General features: G+C 34.0%; 1 pseudogene; it reads right to left on the bottom strand.

The window, feature by feature from the left end:
• LOC114711116 (uncharacterized) overlaps window positions 1–18,740 on the bottom strand; it is a 77,063-nt pseudogene extending 58,323 nt beyond the window's left edge.
• Between the last annotated feature and the right edge of the window lie 1,884 nt (window positions 18,741–20,624).

The following is a 20,624-nucleotide window of genomic DNA, read 5'->3' as shown; positions in this document are numbered from 1 at the left end:
AAGCTTAAACCATTTATACAGCACAAAATGGGCCTAAAGGCCTAGGGCCCAAGAAAGTAAGTGAATAATTAAAAACAATAACTGAAGTCCTAAACTAATCCGTATAGATATAGAAATAAATAGGAAACTATATTCCTAACAAGTTTTGTAAAATAAAAGATTTACAATTGCTTTCAGTTTTTGAGTAAACTATTAAAACATAAAATATATATATATACACAAAATTAGCTAAACAATTAAAAACATATTTATAAAATCAAACTTTTTTCAATGGAGGATTTCAACAGAGCGAGAAACAAGCGTGGACAAAGAGTCCACGAGGGCAAGTAACTAACAAACATGATCAAAACCACGAATACAAGTATAGTCGAAGCCAAAAATGTCAAGAGCAGCAGAAGCCACAAAACAAGCACACGACCGATGCTCACGAATATCAAGCGAGTTCAAAATTAACCTTGATGCACCAATACAAGTGTAGCCGAAGCTACGAATACAAGCGTAACTAAAGGCACGATTACAAGCACAGCAGAAGCTACAAATACAAGCGTGAGAACAATACCCACGAATAACAAGCGCAGCTCAAACCACGAATACAAGCATGAGAACAATACCCACGAATACCAAACACAGCTGAAACTATGAATACAAGCAAGCTCGATATTAGCCATGGCGTGCTAAGGGCTAATAGTATTGCTGTTAGCAACCAACGTTCTATATTCAATCTTCACAAAAATCATTTTCAGACATGCATGAGGCCAGTTTACCATAAGCCGAAGCTATGATTTTTCTTTGTGACTGAAAACTTCTAAAAATTTCATAACAAAAGGCCCTAGCATGAAAGTTCACAAAATCTCAAATATTTTCTTCAACTTCCATCAACGAACAAAAATTATTTTTCAAATAATAGTAATTTACACAAGTACATCTCAAGGTGTTAAAATATTGTAATATCAATAAAGTAAAAATGAATAATGACACAACTCAAATTAAGTTGTTTGATGAAACAATGCTTGAGAAATGGGGTAGCTAAATAAAGCTATAACAATTAATAAAAATGTCATCTCTAGAAATGTTTATGGGACACTATTCCCGCACCTAATGCGTTAATTCTCAACACATAAATATTTTTTTTTGTCCACTCCTAAATTCCCTAGTGTCCAAAGCATCACCATTGTTATTCTCTTTTACAAACTTTATAGCATATGCATAATTCTTTTTAATAGAGTCATTTCTTCTAATTGCTTAACAGTGCTGTCACATAATTGTCATTATTGACATTCAAGCGTTAGCCACTTCTATAACTAACTGAGCAAAAACTCCAACAACATAATAACAACCGAAATATACTCTCAACAATTTAAAAAGATAGGAATAAAAATCTTGATTTCAACCTGTCCCATGTGAAATACTATATAAAATTCAATCAATAATATATTCTTAATAATAAGATGCATGTATCATTTCTAATAAGCAGTCCCATCAAAACTCAATCAAGCATAAGAAAATTTCTCTGACTTCTGTTTTATATATGCTTTAAGATTCAATTTAGTAATCCAAGTTTGGCCACGGCAACATTTACATACATCCGAGCAACATCTATCCCCTTAGATTCCAAAATATAGTTTTAGCAACTTTAATCTTTGAAATATCAACCCGATACCTTTCCAATAATTCCTTAGTTTTATTAGAACTTTTCAATAATTCCATAAGGTGCAATCTACCGACAGCAGCTTTAAGCCATTCCTTTAATTGATGAAACTTTGTTAAGTTATTGAGCACCAATTTCCAGTAACGCAAGAGAGGATTACAACCAATCATGATCTCAAACAATTTGAATCGATTCTTGTTTAGTTTACCCTTGCACCCAACATCGTAGAACTTTAAACCTGTATTTACTACCACATAAGGAGGAAAGATATCTTCCATCAAACCTATGTTGCACACATGACGTTTCCAGTAAGCGAAACAAACTCCTCATCACATATACAATGCCTCTCATAATTTCATTCAATCATTCCATCAAACACCTTGTGAGCAACCCAATACCAAGACACAAACAAACCCCATTGTTCATAAATTATCAACCATACAACTTTCAAACTCAACATTTAAAATAACCAAACAAGTCCTATATATATATATATATAGAGAGAGAGAGAGAGTGTGTGTGTGTGTGTGTGTGTGGACCCATCTAAGCATTTTTTTCCCAATCTACACAACACACGGAACAGCAAGAGGAGGATCGAAACTCGTGTACAAATGTATACCCACTGACGCAGCAAGGAGGCAGAAGATTTCACACATAACATACACACAAGGACGTAACCAAGAAGGAAGAAATAAGGAATTCAGGAATCCGTATAGCAATCCAGAAATCTTCTCCATTTCTCCCATTGAAAGCATCAGCGAACTAGATAAAAAGAAGAAAGCAAAGCTGAGCAGGGGGGAAATCAATTAGAGCTTCCACAAAAATTTCCTACCTCCATTTGCTGTTGTAATCGCCCCAAGAGAGAAAGGAAAATGGGGAAGAATAAATGGCGATGGGATTGAAGGTTGAAGCTTGCACAGAGTTCTGGAAATTTCCCCTTCTCCTGAATACGGCAATAAGATTCCCCCTAAGAAGCGGGGAAAATTTGAATATATGTTATTACTTTCATTATTGTTATTGTTAGTATCTTTTCTGGTTCTCTTTTCTTAATCTAGAAATTTCTCCCCATATGATATACCGATTAACATATTTGATTAGATTTAAAATTTTAATAAATTGAATTATCTATTATAGCTCAAGATCTACTTTTTATAGGAGTGTGATTTTTTTTTATTTGTCCAGATAAACCTTGAATTAGAGATGCAAAATTTAAGAGGAATCGATAAAAATTTTAAATTAATTAATTATTTCTCTATTTAAGACTCCAATTGATATATTATTTAATTATAATGCTCTACATTTAATGCAATATATTCAAATTTCAATGAAGATATTATTCAAATTTAAAATTGATTATTAATTTCTTCATTTAAACATCTACTTGAAATTTTATTTATTTATAATAATTTTTATTTAATTCAATATATTCAAATTTCAATTAATATGTTATTCAAATCTTATTCATTCAATATATTCAGATCTAATAATATCATACCCAACCTATTTTCAAACGAATCGGATATTACAACCTTTCAAGAATATAATTGATTGATAGTTGATGGGCTTCCCCTGTTAATTTTTTTTTTTCTGGATCTTTACATAGTCAATCAAAAATTTAAATAGAGATATGAAATATGCAAATTTAATTGTATTTTATTACTACTACTAATACTACTACCTTCAACTATACCCAATGTTTCTCCCCTTTTTTCTGCTATTTTTAATTATTAACTTACTTAACCAGTTAATTAATTATTGTTGACCTTTAAAAATTCTCAAATTCTTAGGTCATTACAAAATTCATGCTAAACCTTTTACTTCTCAAATGAGTCTAAATTTTCATTACCATATTTTGTTATTTTATATTTTTGCTACAATTTTATTTTCATTTTTTTCAGCCAAACAGTGACCAATGGAAGAGGAAGGAAATTAAAGAACAAAAATGGAAATCACCCCACATATTATCTCTTTATATAGCCAGGAATGGGAGAATATAATCATTTATGTACCACCATACATAGAGATCAGTTTTAATTCTAAAATGAAATAATATTGACTTCATAAAAAGTCATGTGACCAACAGAGAGAAAAAAAAAAAAAGCTTCATAAAAAGTGTTGCAACGAAAAAATGGAACAAAGTTTCCAAATTTCACATCCTCATTAAAGGTTTGGCAGATTGATGTGCCGCCACCTCCTCCTCCTCCCTGTTGTATTTGGTGCCGATTAAATTTGTAGCTTCAGATGCTGAAGGCTCCATCTGTTCATCACATGACTCATTATATATCAAGTAGACTGCTATTTTCTTCACAGAATATCCATTTCTAAAAACAACTTTCACCTCTACTGTATTATCAAATTCTAGATTTGATATTATTTTTTTCCTCTCTGCTTCTTCCAGGAAAGTAAGTTCGTCTCCCCTGTATGTCGACACTGTTTTCTTTGTATAATTTATGATCACTAAGCAAACTACACAAGATTCGCATCCCTTGTTACCCAAAATACAAGAGGGGAAATATACACAACAAATAGCCATTCCCTTTAAATGATTACAACCACCAGCAGGAGGCACTTTAAATATTATAGAATCTCCTTCACCCTGGAATGTTAGCCAATGGGGATAATTGTCACTAGGGATAGTACAATTATCACTATACTTTGTATCCCTCAATCCCTGCACAAAAACACAACCTCTAATTTAACCATACTTTGTAAGATTCAATCCCTCCATGCAGAAATTTTTTTAAGAAGGGGAAAAGAAAGCAGAGTCCAATTAGAGAGAGAGAGAACCTGTGAAACACTCTTTGAAAGTGAACTGAAGACTTGAGAATTCTTTCCAATTTGAATTAAATGATGTGCCAAGCAATTTTCAAGAGCTGAGATGTCCATACAATTTGTGGTACACGAGGAACAAGGAATCTCCAATCCATCTTCCGGAAGAGTTAGCGTTGTTAAATGTTTCATTTTCTCTTTGATCTCCTCAAGGTTTTTAATATTAGTACAACCAGAAAGAATGAGAGTTTTTAATTTTTCTAATCCACAAATCATACTTGTGAGACTACGAAGACCAATACAGTCCTTCAAATCTAGCAGACGAAGTTTATGAAGATGCTCAATTGAATCATCTATCATGGACAATTTTGGACAATCAGTGAAGATCAACTTTTTAAGATTTGGTAGTTCTGAAAAATTAGGAGTTTCCTCCAACTGATGAGAGTGGCTGAGGTTGAGGATTTTTAGCTTCGCCAATAGCTACAATGAAAACAGATAATTTCAAAAGGGAATGAGATGAACATCTTGAAAAATATAAGTAATAAATAGTGGAAAAGATTATATGTAAAATCCTTCACCTAAACCAAAAGCTCTTAAGTGAAAACATGGTTTTCAATCAATTGAAAATCTTCTCTTGAAGGGAAAAATCAGAATATCAATCTCGAAAAGGTAACATAAATTCAATCTGATGGTTTAATATGTATATCCGTAACAAGATATATGAAGAGAATGTGAATTATCTAGCGAAAAAACAGAGAATGTGAACTAAAAGAAAAATCTAGCAGCTCTATTCTTCAATGTCCACTTAGAAGCTATCAAAAAAACCAAAATAAATATCTCTAAATCATGAGCCAACAAAAGTTTATCCAGTTGGTGCTCATGACCCATGGCATCATGAGTTAAATTCCATTGCTAAAAGTCTTTCAAGACCCAACTCATTTAAACTCTACTTATGTAAAAAAGGGAGGCTGCAAAATAACCCTACTCACCAAATAGTAATGCATTTACACGTCCCGAATCCATCTTTTAATCCACATACATACACTTTGAAGCTAACACCGACAAATTAAATTAACTAAGCTTTTTGTGCATAAAAAAAACTAAGCTTTTTGAGTCTTATTGGCAAAAAAAAATAAAAGAAATAAAAAATTACGATAGTACTATATCACAGAAACTATTTATGACAATGCTACAAATTTGAAAAATAAGCTAGGCTTTCTGTCATATAGCAGTTTGGCTTTTTTAAACGTTTCAAATGTTCGTAGTCATGGCTCAAAAAGTTAACAAACTAAGCATTACATCTAGTCCTAAAAAAAATCTATTTTATAGTGTAATTTACACTAGAAAGTGGATTTTAAATTTAGGACTGGAGGTAGTATTGATTTTCATACCTGGGGTTGTCTCCACACTTGTGTGAGCCTGCTGTATTTTAATTCCATAGCAACTAATTCCTCTTGATAAAATTTTGTAGGAATATATTCTACAGGAAAGCCATGCCAGCAAAGCCATCTGAGAGCTCCATTGATATATTCATAGTCTCCTTCAAGTTGTATATTTTCAAGATGGAGTAATCTGAGGTTCTCCATCTTCCTAAATGCTTCTGTTTTAAAATGCTTTTCTCCACTTTCTGACAACTTCAGAGATAGTCCTTCAATATACTCTGTTCCCTGCAAAAATTGAAGTGTCCGCTTATGTTATTTGTTTGCCGACAAGCAAGATAGTAACGTAGATGTCATGATCAAGCTTATAGAGCATGAGACTACCAAATTGAGTTTTAAAATGCATACAATAAAGACGAAACCAAGTGATTTACCCGAACAATTTATTTATACTCATCTGCTCTTCGAGCAATACATGTTAACCCAGGAAACATTAAATATTGGACATAGAAGTTCCTACCTTGTCCTTCAATAATACAGTTCGTGCATCCTCGTGAAACCATAACCGACTTCTCTTCCCCATTTTTTGAGACTGTTGACAAATTTCTCTTCCCATGTCCCGCAACAAATGATGCATACCAAGTTTGTTCTCATCAATGGTTACAAGGCTTCGCTCCACAAGGGCTTTGATTCCCGTCTTATAAGCAGAAGATCGCCAACCGTTTAATATCCGTTTCACATCTTGCCCATCCATCCCAATAAAGAAGCAACATATGTCAAGAAATATGTCTTTCTCCTTATAGTCATCAGGTAAGTCATCATAGCTTGTTCTTAGCTTGTCCTGTATATCTTTAAAGGGAGATCTTTTTCCCTTCTCCAATACACTCTTCCATTCCTTCGCTTCTTCACCACGTAAGAGGCTGCCAAGCACTTTAAGAGCTAATGGAAGTCCCCCACAGTATGCAACTACCTCTCTTGAAAGTTCATTGAAATCCTTTTTAGGACTTTCTTGTTTAAATGCATGCCAACTCAAAAGCTTAATAGATTCCTCTTCATCCAAATTCTTCATCATATAAACACCACAGTCTCTGTCAACGAGAAGACGTTGATTTCTTGTTGTGATAATTATTGTACTTCGTTGACCAAACCAGCAAGGACTTCCAACTAAATTGTCTAGTTGGGCCGGCTCACCCACATCATCAAGCACAACAAGTGCCTTTTTATGGCAAAGTCTGTCCCTCAATATGGTCTTTCCTGATTCAGTGTTATATATCCTTGTTTTTGTCGGCATACATATGTTAGAAAGAAGTTGCTGCTGCAAGTCCACTTTTCCTTGCTTTGAACCCCAAACTGTTTTGATATTTGAAAGGTAACTCCTCCTCTTGAACTTACAACCAATTTTATTATAAATGGCTTTGGCAATAGTTGTTTTGCCAACGCCCCCCATTCCACATATCCCTATCATGACAACATCTTTAGATTGATAGTTTTGGAGCATTGTGATCACTTCTTGCACGCGTTTATCCAGTCCTACTGAGTGCTCAGCGACATCCAAGTCTTTCTCGTTCAATAAACAAAGAACATCCTCGACAAGGCCCGTCACAGTTTCACCCTCGTCACTGCGAATCATACAAGCATATATGATAGGAAATAAGCATTAGCTGTATCAACATCTATAATTCCCAAGAAGAAGGTCAATATTTTATAATAAATAATTCAGAAGTCAACAATGCAGAGATTACTTGGAATGAAGTACAATTAACGATAACGCATATATCATATGCTTAGTTGATTTTTATAATAAGCCATGCATGATAATGAGAGGAGTATGCTTGCTCTAATTATTTTCTAGCCTTGATACTAGGTTTGTTAAAATATTCAAGGAAATTGCCATCAAGCAAAGGCCAGTCATACGTATTCCAAATAATGTGATTCCAAATAATGTGACAAGTGATATATACGAAATATTCTAAATAACATGCATATACGAACATATAAACATGTACGAGGTGTCTCAATCAAAAGCAAACAAAGATTAAAAAATTTACTCGGAACCAAGTATAGCAGTCCCTTTAATTTTCCCAGCCTCACGAAGGGCTGTGCTCCACTTGGAAACTTGAACTTCTGTTGGTGAATTTTCTTGTATAAGACGTCCAAATGCTTCTCCAAAAGTAGAAGTTTGATGACCAACGTCTGATGGTTCCACGTGGTAAAATACAGGTAGAACCTTCTGATGATTTGATTTACGAAGCTCCATAATTATTGACAATTCCTCCAAACACCATTTAGATCCGGCATAGTTTTCAGAGAAGATGATGATTGCAAATTTTGAACACCCAATTGCTTGCAATAGTTCTGTTTTGATATGATTTCCTTGGGGAAGCTCAACATCATCTTTGAAAACAGTAATGCCAGCTTTATCTAGATCCTTATAGAGATGTGAAGTAAAAGTTCTCCGAGTGTCTTTACCTCTAAAACTCAAGAATACCTCATACCTAAAACCTGAATGTTATTTTTAAAAATACAGAATATCAATAGATTAAATTCTTATTTAAATTAAACTAATTAAAATATCATTATGATATAAACATTTCTGTAATTTAAGATTATAAAATGTCAGAAATATGATGGACAATAATATTAATTATCACTGCTACATGCATGTTTGATAATATGTGAGGCACATGCGTCCTCACAAAACCATAACCTACCTCGCTTCAGAAACTCGTTTTGTGGAGTTTGACGTATTATTTGTCTTCCCATGAGTCGCAACATATTATGCATTTGAAGTTTGTTCTTGTCGTCAATGGTCACAAGGCTTCGATTCTGTAGGTCTCTTATCACAGGTCGAGCATCACATCCACAGCTATCCAACGTTTGTACTGCATTATCCATGTCCTCCCCAATATAAAATAAAACTATACTTAGAAATATGTCTTTTGCCTTACTGTTCAAAGAGTCATAGCTAAGCTTTAATTTGTCGTATACATCATGAAGGGGAATTATGCTTAGTTCCCTCAACATCGACTCCCATTGCTCCGATGATTGTCCATACAAAACAGAGCCAAGAACTTCAAGAGCTAGTGGCAGTCCCTCAGCGTGAGCAACCACTCTTCTGCAAAGTTCCATGTATTCTACGTCAGGCCCTGCTTGTTTAAAAGCTTTTTCATTGAAAAGTTCAAGAGATGCATGACCGCTCAAAAATTTCATGCCATGCACATCATCCACTTGAAAGGCATCAAGTAGATGGAAATCTCTAGTTGTAATGATGATTCTACTCCCTTCACCAAACCATCCATGAATGCCACATAAAGCATTTACTTGCTCCTTGTCATTCACATCATCAAGCACGAGAAGTACCTTCTTATGGCAAAGTCTTTTCTTCAACTCGAAGCTTGCTGATTCAATGCTATCTATTTTCACATCTATTGCTTCACATACTACTAAAAGAAGATTTTTCTGTAAATAAGCTTGGTCTTCCCTATTCTGTTCTTTCTTGAGAATTGAAAGAAAACATTTACTCTCGAATTCATATTGAATGTGCTCAGAAAGGACTTCAGCAAGAGTTGTTTTGCCTATACCACCCATTCCCCATATCCCTATGGAGACAACATCTTTTGATTGATGCTTTCGAAGCATTGTAATCACTTCTTGCACTTGAGAACTCACTCCAGCTGAGCCATCTCTGTCAAACGCGTCTTTCCTGCCCAATATATGAAGAAGACGCTTGGTAATATTCTGAATAACCTCTTTTTCATAGCTGCGAATTATAAAGAAAGAATAGCAGAAAAGGGAGCGTTGATTAATTAAGCATGGCTACAAATAAAGCAGAATAATGGTAACAAGAGTAACACATATATTTCCATCAGGAAATTAAACACAATAGCGTTGTTGATTTTATCATGTTCGCACCTTCATAGAATTCAAATAATATAAGTCAACTCACAAAATCATAGATCCATGTTAATTGTGCTGCATAAATTAAGCCTCCATTACATATATAGCATGAATAAAAAGGGAAATTTTGCATGTCCTGCTGCATTCTAAAGTTGCTTTCTGTTAAAAATTTCAGTGATGACAAAAAAATGATATCACAAAAACGTGATATAGACTATGTGCTTATTTGATGGCTATAAGTTTTGACTTGAAAAAACATTGCTATATGAATTGGGTGTATAGAGTTATATCAATTTTAAGAAATTGTACTCCCTCCCTCTAAATCTCACGCCTGCTCGTGGCACACACAAAATATCAGTAAAAATTGAACATAAATAAAACAAAAAACGAAAAGGAAAATAAATTACTTGGACTCGAAATTAGGCATAACAGCCCCCTTAAAGCTTCCAGCTTCACTAAGAGCTGCCCTCCATCCTGACACTTCTTCTTCAGTGGGTGAACTTCTTTTTATAAGATCTCGAAATGCTTCTCCAAAACTAGATTCTTGGTGATGAAATTCAGACCGACTCACACCACAGAATATGGGAAAAACTACCTGATCATATGCTTTGCGAAACTCCATGATTTTCGCGAGTTCCTCAAGGCACCTTCTGGAACTAGCATAATGTTTAGAGAAGATGATGATTGAAATTTTAAAACCTTCAATAATGCTTGGCAATAGTTCAATTGAGATATCATCTTTGAGAACGGAAATTCTAGCTTCCCTCAGAGATGAATAGAGACGAGAAGCCAAAGATACTTGAGTGTCTTCCTCTCTACTAAAACTCAAGAATATTTCATATTTACTGCCTACAGTTCACAAAAACGCATAAAAGGATATTTGCAGGTTAATATTTATTGTGAACGACATAACAATTGTAAATATATTCAAGAACCAAAAGATAGTAACTCATTGGCTTTCATAACCTAGAAAATAATATATGTATTTTATTTTATTTTTTTACTTTTTCCTATTTTTTCCTGTTTCTTTATTTCTTTCTTCTACCACTGAACTCTGCGGGCAAAGGAGCGGAAAAAAAAGAAAAAAAAAAGACACATTCACATTGCCAAATGCACTGTTTTTTCTTCCTTCTTTTTTTTTGGTTGTCCACCCAATTCACCGGAGCTTTGTTCCGATTATATCTGAATCCGACCCAACAGGGATTTCTGCATATATTGATGTTTGAACTTGAGACCTTATTTAAACAATACCAAACTGCTTACCACTTGAACCAATTCTGTTGGTGTTTTCTTCCCTTTTCAAGGCAAATCGCCCGTGCGTTTTGATTGAAAAGAAGATCCCATGCACTTATGTCTCCGTGGCCCAATATATGACCGACAGTTTTTTGGGCCCGAGGGCAAATTTTTTGGTTTTAGAAAAATAATTATTTTTTTCATCAACAAAAAATAAAAAAATAATTACTTTTTAATATTTTCTAGTCGAAAAATCAAAAAAAATAAATTATTTAACATTTTAAAAAATTCAAAATAATACTTGAGGGCGTTCTAATACTATGAGCTATTATGTTTAATCAGGCATAATAAATTCTAGAAATTTCAAAGAAATACAAAGATTACTTTTTGGTGGGATTTAGGAGAGTGTTTGGGTATCACAAAAAGTACTTTTCAAAAATATTTTTTTATAAATCGAAATAAATTTTTTCACATATTTATTTTATATATTATAAAAATATTTTTAAAATTATAATTTTGATTCTATCTAAATATTAAAAGTCCCCCTTCTTGACTTCTTTTAATACACATCTTACGGGCATATTAAATTATCTTCACACTGAATGAAAAAGGCTTTTTTCTTTTCGGAGAAAGTGAAAGGATTAAAGGTTACCCTTGTGGCTCAGATGCTCATTCACCAGATCCATAGAATCTTCCATCGGTATCGGCTTCAAAGATACTGGACTGTGGGGACGATCAATCGTTTCTCTCTGAAGAATAAGAAGAGTCCGTCAAAAGTGAAGCAGCTAGCATTATCATCAATCAAACCAAAAAAAAAAAAAAAAGGTACCAAGGTCGAGATGGAGCGGAAAGTTTCCTGTGAATTGATGGGTTGGGGAAAGAGGGGCGACGAATCGATCCGGGGGGGGGGGGGGGGGGAGAGAGAGAGAGTTAAGAGGCTTTTGCTGCTTCTGCAGGAGAGTCAAGGGAGAAAGAGTGAAACGGCGAGGCTACATTAAGCGCCATTGACTTGACTCCCTCAAAAGAATCATTAACAAGCATCAAGAGATGAAACCAAAATTAAAATAAAAATAATCAATTCCAAATAATAATAACAACAGCAACACCAAGTAAATTATGAGTCTCGTGAGGGTGCAAAAGAGAGCAACAACCGATGTAAAAGCATACACTGAGGTCGTGTCTCTCTTCTGCCCTGCCTGGCCACCTACCCTATTCTTCTCCCTCTCCCTCTCTCAGTCAACTAAGAAATACGTTCATTTTTTTTTGAATGAAAAAGGACAACAAAAAGAACTACAGAAAAAACAACGCAAACAAAACTAAATACGTTTATTTTTAAAATGACGATTTGGAAATTGACTAAAATACCCAGTTTATTAACTTATTGTTGACTCATTTATTAATAAGAATATAAAAATAAAATGGGACAATTACACACAGGTCTCATAAAATATAATTAATTCTGGAAAAATTTCTCAAAATCCCTAAATGCTTCCTAAGTTCCTAGGAACCTCAGAGCAAAAAATTAAAATTGTGAAATTACCTACTTACCCTTACCGAATGACAACCTGCACATCATACAATCATAACCTATACAGCAGTCAATCACAACCTACATTTGAGTCATTCACAACATGCACAGAAGCCAATCATAACTCACACTCAACCGAATGACAATATGCACAGCATATAGTCACAACCTATACAGCAGCCAATCACTACCTTTTCAATCAATGAGGGCAAGTAGGTAATTTCACAATTTTAATTTTTTGCTCTAAGGTTCTTGGGGACTTAGGAAGCATTTGGGGATTTCGAGAGATTTTTTCAGAATTAATTATCTTCTGTGGGTCCTGTGTGTAATTTTCCCAAATAAAATTTTAAAGGCACGGAACAAAGGATATTTGTTTCTTATAAATAATAATTAAAAACATATCTCTAGTTTTTTTTTAATAAAAGACAGAAAAAAATATATTTTTATCGTTTAATTGAACTCTTGCAAAATTTAACTGTACTCATTATTATAATGCAGTTTACACCATCCTAAATCTGATATAGACAGTTTATATTTATAATTTTTAATACATAATTTTTTTCAATAATAACTTTATTTTTTAAAAAAGAAGTATTAGTTATATAATTATCTTTATTTTAAATTATGTATCTATGAAAAAATTAATTAAACTATATAAAAATTTAATTTAATTTGGACCATCCAAAATCAACTTGGATGATCCCAATCGCGAAGAGCATGAAATGTGTACCCATACCTCGGAGGTTTAAACCAAGGAAAAAAAAAAGGTAAACTTGCTCTTAACCCTAAATAATTATTACTTCCAATCCTAAATATAAGAATTAATTAGAGATTTAATTTGATTCTAAATATAATATTACAATTCATTTTGTCTTTATTATTTATTTATTTTGCATACAAGTAATCCCTATAGTAATTATATATGTTAAAGAGTGTCCATCAAATGATAGTGTCAATACACATGATTAATAGAAAATAAATAACTCAACTAATTTTTTTAATATTTACAAATTAATTATTTAGCTTTTATGATAAAAATATGGGGTAGTACTAGAACAAAATGCGTTTTGGCTTTTTGGCGGATGGGGGAAATGATTCAAAAGGTGAGGCTTTTGCTTATAACTTTCACTTTTAACAAATTTAATTTTCGAACTGCTGGAGCATTTTGTTTTCTGTAAAAGTTTGGAGCACGAGAAAGTGGTGATAAGTTATTTAATTAAAATTAAGGTCTTCTGTTATTTTAATTTTTATTCACTTTCATCCCATCTCCTTCCCACTTATGTCCTTTTGTGTTGCCAGAATATTGTTCCACATTAATTACATTATTGGCTTGAATCAAAAGCTGTCTCTCCAATTATCAAGGATTTAAACCCTAAAAGATTCTTCAAGTAAATAAACCACATAGAAAGTCTCCGGTCAAAAAAGAAACCACGTAGAAAGTGTGTGTACCCACACACACAGTATGCTCTCTCCAATTTTAAATGCAATGTCCAATTAACTACTTGGCAGTTTCCAAAAACCTTCTTTTGGCGGAAGGAAAGTGAAGGATAAGATGTTTCATGGCAAACGGAAGTTTTTAACAGTGTTGATCCTTGTTTAACGGTTTTCAATTGTAGGGACTGACAAATCTGACAGTCCACAATCAAAGGACATAATAAAAAGGAAAAAAAACTTTAAGTGCCTAATTCAACGCTAAGGAAAATTATAAGTACCTCCAAATTATTTTTGCCATAATTAATTCGTAGTTCAGGAAACAAGGGCCAATGAATAGGAGCATTATGAGGAAAAAAAATTTAATATAGGAGGGGAGAAAATATGATGCTATGAAAACGGAGATGCTCGGAGGAAAGGGATATTTTACAGTGCTTCGGTTGAGTAATGTAGATTCTAATCGCAGAAGAAGAAGAGATCCATGTCGACCCTTTTAGGTCACTCAAGAAGAATAGGAAGCTTGGTGTGCCCTGTGGAAAAAATCACTAATAAATTAGAGGCATAAACAAAGTGCTCGTCCCTTCAATTTAATTAAGAAGGTGCTCCATCCATTGCTCTAGAATAGCAGGGGAGCCATACCAAGGTCTTAACTCATCACCTCAACCAGCAGGTGAGTGATAAACTCTAGCCAAGCTAATGTTGAGTGCACCCTCAAGATGAGCTGATACTTTTGCCTCCCCACAAACCTCACAAAATCTCATGGGTTCTGTCACCCATAATTGATCAGGAAGAACATGACAGCGAAGTATCCATGACTTCTGTTAATTGCAGTTAAAGACTCAAAAAACAAAAGTTCCTGGTAAAGACCGTAAAATTGGATTACCATTGGTACTACTAAAATTACAACTTGATCAACCAAATACTGTCAGGGTGTTTTAATCCAGAGATAGGAACAAAACTTACAACATTCTTGTAATTTTGAAAGTAGTCATGTAGTAACTTTAAGTAACACCATTGGTAATTTTATGAGAAGCAATGGTAACTTATTTCTATGATACTTAGGAGTTTCAAGTCTGTAATCATCATTAACACAAGTCATGGATCCTTCATTGTAATTTTTTCCTAACTGATTTATCAGTTGGACTGGAGGATAGCAATTTAAATACCTATAACCACAAGTGAACAAATAAAACAATGAATAAAACTTCCATAACAAAAAAAACCAAAAGAAAAACAATGAATAAAACTTCCATTAAAAAAAAAACAAAAGAAAAACAATGAATAAAACTCAACTTTGGTCCTCCTTGGAGAACCTCAGACCTCAATGTCAAATTACCTCTTCGAAAGATATTATTACGTCACCTGAGTACTCAAAAGTCAAAACTTGGATTTGGTTCTAATTTCATCCTTCAAGAAGTAGTAAATTACTGACTTTACTCAACTTTTCAAGGAGTAAATGATACTATACAATATTTGGAGGAGAAAGTGATCTATGGGCTTGAAACTAATCAAACTCCCTAGTGTTGAAGTGACTAAGGGGAAAAACGCAACTTCGAGGAAGCCAACTTACATTGGGATCATTATTGGAGAATCAAGATGAAATTTTGCTTTAAAATGATTTAATCACCTGCTTGTGCCCTTGTCCAACAAAGCGAGCTCAAAAAGTTGTAGTAATAGGTGGAGAACTGCTTGAAGTACTCATAACGGCAGCTTCAAGAACTGGCTGAGAATCATTTATGGGAACCACAGACTCAATGTTTGCATTTGACTGGCCAAAAAACTGAGCCCCTTCAGTATATCTGCATATAGCTGTGGTCGATTAAAATCCCTATTATCAATCACGTTTTTGGCCTGGACTATTGAAGGTACACTGACGATGACAAAGATATTGAACTCTTTATGAATATTATTGGTTGTGTTTGTGTCTTCATCTCATAAACTCCTAAAGTTGTTACCAAAATAGATGCCTTAAGATTTTAGATCATCAATATGAGGTGTTAAACCATAAGTATAGTTCCTAACAAGAACATAATGAGTCAAGGTGTTGTTGATCTTTCAGGTTTCAACCACTTTTGGTTCACTACCACAGTCAAATACTTCAGAATCGATATATATTTGAAAATCCATTAAGGCACATCTGTCTCAAGGGTCACAAAGTGGAACAACTTTTCAGGCAAACATGAAATTCAATGAAAACAACTAAATCATCAACAGCTGTTAAAGCATTTTAGTTCTTGAGGGATTAAGCAGAGAAACTAATTTCACACGTATCCAACAACTAAATAACCAATTCAGCAAAGCATGAAGGATGAGTTTACCTTCCAGCAATACAAACATACTTCATTTGAGGGGTGTAAACAGCTTTTGAGCAGTTTTGTTCAACATAATTCAGGAGACCCCGTGTTTGATCAATGACCCCAGGCGCGCCCTTTGGAGGTGGGGTGAGAAGAATGTTGAAGAAAACATGATCAAAATTTTATCATCATGAAACGAAGTTAAGAGAACTGTTTCCTTCAAGTTTGAATACTTAAAGGAATGGGCATAAATTTTAGTCCTCCAAAAATACGTACCTTTTCTCATTTGCTCTCTCACAACTTTAATATCTTATATCAATCCTCCAATCAGTATCTTGTTTTACATCCTTACAACAAGCTCATTAGCGGATAGTAGACAAAGAAGGTTCATGTGGCCTAGAGTGAAGTTGATGCGGCAGTTAAGTTTTCACTTGACACTCGGTATAAGCCAAGGAATTCCAAATGGCGCTTGGCACACATTGTAATTCAATGCCAAGCAAGCACTTAAAATCACATTAGCTTCACATTAAGTTGCATGACCATCTCTATTAATTATCTAATGGGCTTAAATTGACAGGAACATTGAATGCAAAATTTGCTTTAAAGGCTAAAATAAAATGATCAAATTTTATATGCTTCTTAGAACTAAAAGATCACTTCCTTTTAATTAAAACCAGAAATGCACTGTGTAAAGAAACTATGCAGTGAGTATTAACCATTGACCAACTTCAAACCATTTTAAAGGATTTAATATCTGTAAGAAAGAAAACTACAGGTGAGGGGTTCCAAAGATTCAATAAGAAGGAAATGAGACATCCCAAATTCTTCCATGTAGACACGTGCAAGCCATTCTCCAGCTGAGTGTCCAATCAATAATAAAGACGCACCTAAAACAAGGTTATTTGCAGGAACTAGGATTTGTAAATTGGTGCTGCACAAAGGAGACACGAAGGGGATTCAAATGTTCTGTGATGAAGAAAAAAGGCAAGGGAGGAAGAGAATTAATAGTTGCTCTAAATTTCATGGTCACCCGGACTTATGTTGGCAGAAAAATAATTTCTTGCTGGATAGATTTAAATGGTTGTTTGAAGTCTCAATCCTTCTATTCTAGCTCTATCTGTCCTCTTGTTTTCTCCCCAGTTCTGTGACATTCTTGAGAGTTGTGTCATATGAAATATCACAAAAGATGAATCATTTCAGAATGATTTTTTTTTTGTATGATTATAATTATATATACATCAACTCCGAAAAAACGAAAAAAATTTCAAAATTAAAAAAAAATCTGCACATCCAATAATGAAGAGAAGAAAGAGAGAACTATAAAACATAAATTATATTTCATGGTTCCTTTCCTCCCACAGGTACCGGCAAGCCACTCCAACAATAGTATCCCAATTGGCATGCCTTCTCGAATCGTTCTCCTTTAGGCTTCTAGTAAGCCAGCTCTCTCCTTATCAAGCTGAAAGCAACTCTGAACAATTTCATTTGGAACAACAAAGTTTCTAGACTTCCTCTGCACGTACTCCTCAGTGCCAGTACAGAGACCACACATAACAGTATAGCCAAAGAAAATTCTATTTCTTTGAATTCTACGAGGGCCTTTCCAGTGCCAAATCTGATTCAGGCCTTTTTTACAGGCCTCTCGGGTTCAGCTTGAAGATCTTAATATCACTTGGGAGGTAGCTTCAAAAGCTCCTAGTTCCACTTACCCTCACTACCTGTCATATCTCTTGCCTTTGCGTCCAGCTAGTGTCCACTGGCGCTCATCCATCCAAAACACTGCTTTTTCCTGTTCTAATATCATAACCAATATGTCCCACAACTTTTGGCTACTATTCCACAAGGTTTTCCCACACTGTGGAGTCATTATTCTTTGCAATAGCAGTACGATATCAATCTTCAATAACAGGTATTAAAGTATACCAAAAAAAAATCATAATTCTATTCCTTTTACCTTTCAATTTAGTCTAACAATTGTTCACTCTATTTGGTTATTTTTATATTTTTGATACAACTTTATTTTCATTTTTTTGCCAAGAATAGGAAGGGAAGAGGAAAAGGGATATCACCCCTCATTATCTGTAAAAGGAGAGCCACAAATGGGAGGATATAATAATTTATGTACAACCATACATATAGATCAGCTTTGATCCTGAAATGACATATATTGACTTCATAAAAAGTGTTGTGGCTAGAAAAAACTTGGGAAAGTGTTGCAGGGAAAAATGGAAGAAAGTTTCCAAATTTCAAATCTTCATTGCCTTTCTAGGTCTGGGAGATTGATGTGCCTCCTCTACCTCCTCTTCACATTTGTGTTTGGCACCGGTTAAATTTACAGCTTCAGATGTTGAAGTCTCCATCTGTTCATCAAATGACTCATTGTATATCAAGTAGACAGCTGTTTTCTTCACAGTAAATCCACTGCCAAAAACTGCTTTCACTTCCACTTGGTCATCAGATTCTAGATTTGATATTATTTCTTTCACCTCTGCTTCTTCCAAGGATTTTAGTTTGTCTTCTGTGTAGAGCAAACTAGTTGTCTTTGTATGATTTATAATCATTAAGCAAATTATACAAGACACACGTGCCTGTTATCCAAATCATCCGAGGAAATATATACAAAACAAATAGTCATCCCTTTTAAATGATCATGACCATTAATTAGAGGCACTTTAAATTTCACAGATGCTCCTTCACCCTTGAATGTTAGCCAATAAGGGTAATTGTCCCCAGGGAGAATACAATCATCACTATATGAGATTCAACCCCTGCACAATAATAGAAGCATAACCTTTAGCTTAACTACATAATATGCACACACAGATCTTCTTCCAAAAAAAAATCCAAATAAAGAGAGAAAACCTGTGAAAACTTACTTGAAAGTGTATAGAAGACTTGAGAATTCTTTCCAATTTGAATTAAAAAATGTTCCAGGAAGTTTTTAAGTCTTGAGATGTCCATAGAGTTTGTGGCACAAAAGGAACCAGAAATCTCCGATCCACCTTCCAACAAGAGACTTCGTTGCTTTGGCACACTACTCGGAATTGTTGAAGGACCATCGGTATTGTTTAGCATATCCCAAAAATTTGATGATGGCATGCCCGCATGTGCTGAAATAAAAGGTAGTGGATTATTTGTGGGGGACATCCAAGACCGATAGAGAGAAGGAATCACATGATGTGATAATCCTTCATGACCACAAATTGATAGATATAAAATGCTTTTTAGTCTCGCTAAAGAGAAGGGCACTTGTTTTATTGTAGGAGCAATAAGGCTTGTCAAAGATTCCATCTGCTCTATGTCCTCCTCTAGCTTTTCGATATCCAGAGAACCAGAGAGAATGAGAGTTTTTAAGCATGTTAATCTATAAATACTTCTTAGGAGACTGCGAAGGCCAATGCAATTCTTCAAATCTAGTAGAAGAAGTCTACAAAGAAGCCCAATAGAATCATGTATCATATTCAGATTCGGACAATTTTTGAGGATCAACTTCTCAAGATTTGGAAGCTTTGAAAAATCAGGAGTTTGCATCAAGTAAGGAGAGTGGCTGAGATTGAGGATTTTCAACCTCTTCAATAGCTACAATGAAAACATTTAATTTTAGAGGGGAATTAAATGAACACCCTGAAAAAATTGAATAATAAAATGCATGGAAACCATACGTTAAATCCTTCACCTAAACGAAAATCTCTTAATTAAGCGTAAACATTGTTCTCAATCAACTAAAAATTAACTCCTAATAAAAACTATCAATCAATTACTTAATCTAAAAAAGGTAACACGTAATTCAATATAAAGAGAATGTGAATTAAAGAAAATTAGCAGCTTTGTTCTTCAACAGTGGCAAGGGAAGATTTTCATTTAGAAGCTATATGGGAAAAATATAAGATAAAGAACTATCACAAAGGCTATAAAAAATAAAATCCAATGAAAAAAAGAGTAATATATTTGCAAGTCCCAAGTCCCTCTTTTATCCATATATAAATAAACTTTGAAGCAAAAATCAACAAATTAACTAAGCTTCTTGTGTCATATACTAGCAAAAAGAAATAAGAAATAAGAAAATACGATGAACTATTTACCACAATGCTACAAATTTGAAGTATTTTGGTAATATTTCATAGAAACTAGGTTTTCTGTCATATATCAAATTGGCATCCTTTAATTGTATTGTGGCTTAAAAAGCTAGTAAACTGGGTCTTAATTTACATACCCGGGATTCCTTCCAGACTTTTATGAGACTGTTGTATTCTAAGTCAATAGCAACAAATTTTTTTTTTATAAAAATTGCTAGGAATGTATTTTACAGGAAAGCCATGCTAGCAAAGCCATCTGAGATCTTTAGTAATATATTTGCAGTCTCCCCTAAGCTGTACTTCATCAAGATGAAGTAAACTGAGTCTCTTCGTATTCTTAAATGCTTCTGTCTGGAAATACATCTTCTC

This window comes from Neltuma alba, unplaced genomic scaffold (assembly GCF_004799145.2).
Source record: "Neltuma alba isolate B1F8T4 unplaced genomic scaffold, ASM479914v2 tig00011277_pilon, whole genome shotgun sequence".
Lineage (NCBI taxonomy): Eukaryota > Viridiplantae > Streptophyta > Magnoliopsida > Fabales > Fabaceae > Neltuma > Neltuma alba.
The sequence above is the reverse complement of the archived record's forward strand: the minus strand, read 5'-3'. Positions and strand labels throughout refer to the sequence as shown.